This window comes from Lonchura striata, chromosome 21 (genome assembly GCF_046129695.1).
Source record: "Lonchura striata isolate bLonStr1 chromosome 21, bLonStr1.mat, whole genome shotgun sequence".
Taxonomy (NCBI): domain Eukaryota; kingdom Metazoa; phylum Chordata; class Aves; order Passeriformes; family Estrildidae; genus Lonchura; species Lonchura striata.
In genome coordinates this window covers 11,313,560-11,316,059 of record NC_134623.1, presented here as the reverse complement: position 1 = coordinate 11,316,059, position 2,500 = coordinate 11,313,560, and the positions used below count along the sequence as shown (strand labels likewise).

The window sequence follows — 2,500 nt, the reverse complement described above, 5'->3', positions numbered from 1 at the left end:
CGCCGGGGAGGCGCGGCGGCGGAGGCGGCGGCGAAGGCGTTCCTCGCCCCGCCGGCGTCGTCGTCGCCGCGGCCTCTCCCGGCGTGGTCGGCGAGGTCGCTCGGCGGCCGGGCCGCGTCCCCGCACCGGCGGGGCGGCCCGAGCCGCGGCGGTCCTCTCGGGCGCAGCGCCGGGCTACTGAGGGAAACCCCGGGCCCCGAGAAGGACGCCGCGGTGGTGGCGGCAGACGTCGGGCGCGCCCCCGCCGGTGGACGCTCCCCCGAGGGCGGCAGCGGGGGAGGCACCCCGGCGGGGCCATGCAGGTCGTTTCCCTCGCCCCAGGGCCAGGTACCTAGCGCTCCGCGCCTCCGGCGGCCCCCCGGCTTCCTTTTCCTCGGCGTCGTCAAACGCTGCGGGGAGGGGGCCGCGAAAGGGCCGCCGCCGAGCCGGGGCGGCGGTTTAAAGACTCGGGCGGCTCGGCGCGTCCTTCCGCCGCGGCGGCGGCGGCGGCGGTTGCCGGGCGGCGGTGCGCGGCTCCATTGAGGGGTGGGGAGCTACTCCCGCGTGATCCCCTGCGGTGGTGCCCGCGGCCACCGGCCGCGCGGCCGTCGTCCCGCCGCGTTACCGCGCGCGGGGGGTTTGTCGCGCCGCGCCGGGGAGGGGCGCCCTGCCCCCCCCTCTCCGCGGCCCGGCCTCGGCGGAGAGGCCGCGGCGCGCGGTCGGCCGCGGGGGCCGACCCGCTCGCCTCGAAACGGGCGACGCCGGCAGAGAGCGCGCGCTCTCTCGCCCCTTCCTCAGCTGCGGGGTTGCGGCCGCCGGGGCCCGCCGCGCTCTCCTCCTTCCTCGGCCGCCTCTGCGGTCTCTGGGGTGCGGCGCCGCGCGCGGCGCGGCCGCGCCGTCTCTCTCCCCTCGACGGCCTTCTCCTCGAGCGCGCCGGCGGCGCCGGTCGCCGGCCGTCCCCGGCTCAGCGACCGCCCGCCCGCCCGGGGCCGAGCGCTCGGCAGGTCCCTCCGTCGCCGGAGAGTCCGCGAGCGCGGGCGGCCCCGTGCCGAGCGGCGGCGGCGCCGCTCGGCGAGTGTCCCCCGCCAGCGGGGACGGCCGGCCGGACGGCGCCCGCCGTCGCCGGCGGCGGTCCCGGCCCGGGCCCCGCCCGCCGCCTCCCCGTCGCCCTTTTCTCCGTCCGCTCGCGGAGCCCCGGAGGAAGGTCGTGCGCGCGGCGGCCGTGGGGGGTTGGGGGGGGGGGCGCTTCCCCGCCCGGTCTCCCCGCCCGGTCAGCGGGGAGAAAAGGGCGGGCGTCGCTGCCCCCCTCCCCGCCTACCCCCCCTGGCTCGGCGCCGCACGCCTTCCCCTGGGCCGCGCGTGCCCGAGGAAAAAGGGGCTCCGTGACGGTGCGAGGCGGCGGCGGTCCCGGGAGTGCGGCCGTTGCGGCGGCGGGTCAGCCGTCCGGCAGGCTCCGGGCGCTCGCGACGCCGGCTCGGGTCTCGGTGCGGCGCCCGCCTCCGGCGCCGGCGGCGGAGCGCGTCCGCCGGGCGCTCGCCCTTCCCGGCGGGAGCGGTCCCGCGGGGGGCGTTGCCGGTTGGGCGGTGGCCGTCGCGTGCCGTCTCGAGCGCGGCAAGGCCGCTGGGGAGAGAGAGCGAGCCGGCCGCGCGGTGGCGCGGCGGCGCTCCGCGGGTCCGCGGAGCGGCGGTGAGAAGGGAGAGCGGCGCGCGCGGGGGCCGACGGCCGCGCCCCCGGCCGCGTGCGTCCCGTCGTCCCGTTGCAGCGAGGCCGGGCGGGCCGCCGTGTCCCCCCGCGGTCCGGCGCGCGCCGCGTGCCTCCTCCGTGCGGAGGCCGGGCCGAGCCCGGGCGCCTGGGCCGCCTCCGGAGGACGGCACAGTTTGCCGGCGGCGTCTCCCCTCGCTCGTAGCGGCGGGGGGAGGCGGTCGGGGACGCGGGTCCCCCCGCCTTTCCCGCCGACCTTCGGAGCGTTCCGTTGGGCGTTTCGCTCTCGGATGGTTTTTCTTTCCCCCCCCACTCGGTTCGTTGCGTTGTGTGCTCGTACGGTCGAAGCCGGGGGCGGCCCGCGTGCGTGCCCCCTCGGCGAGAGAGAAAAAAAGGGGCCCCCTCCGCCCGTGTGCGGGGTTCGGTGCCGAAAGCCAGACAACTCTTAGCGGTGGATCACTCGGCTCGTGCGTCGATGAAGAACGCAGCTAGCTGCGAGAATTAATGTGAATTGCAGGACACATTGATCATCGACACTTCGAACGCACTTGCGGCCCCGGGTTCCTCCCGGGGCTACGCCTGTCTGAGCGTCGCTTGACGATCAATCGCCGCCCGGGGGTTGCCACCCCGGCGGCGCGGCTGGGGTCGCCTCGCAGGCCCGTCGTCGTGGCCGTGGCCGTCGTGGCCGCGCCCGAGGGCCTTCGTCCCCCTAAATGCAGACTCGGGGAGCGCTCCGTAGCTCCCCGCTCCCGGAGCGAGCCGCTGGGGCGGAGCTCGTCCTCGCCGGGGGCCGCGTCGCCGAGCGGCGGCGCGGCGGCCG

At 79.2% G+C, this 2,500-nt stretch overlaps 1 non-coding gene across 1 annotated transcript; it reads left to right on the top strand.

Annotated features, from left to right (window-relative positions):
* The first annotated feature begins 2,120 nt into the window (after positions 1 to 2,120).
* Positions 2,121 to 2,273, top strand: LOC144247373 (5.8S ribosomal RNA). The gene has a single exon (XR_013341075.1). It is a non-coding gene; the product is annotated as a 5.8S ribosomal RNA (ribosomal RNA).
* Positions 2,274 to 2,500: the final 227 nt, after the last annotated feature.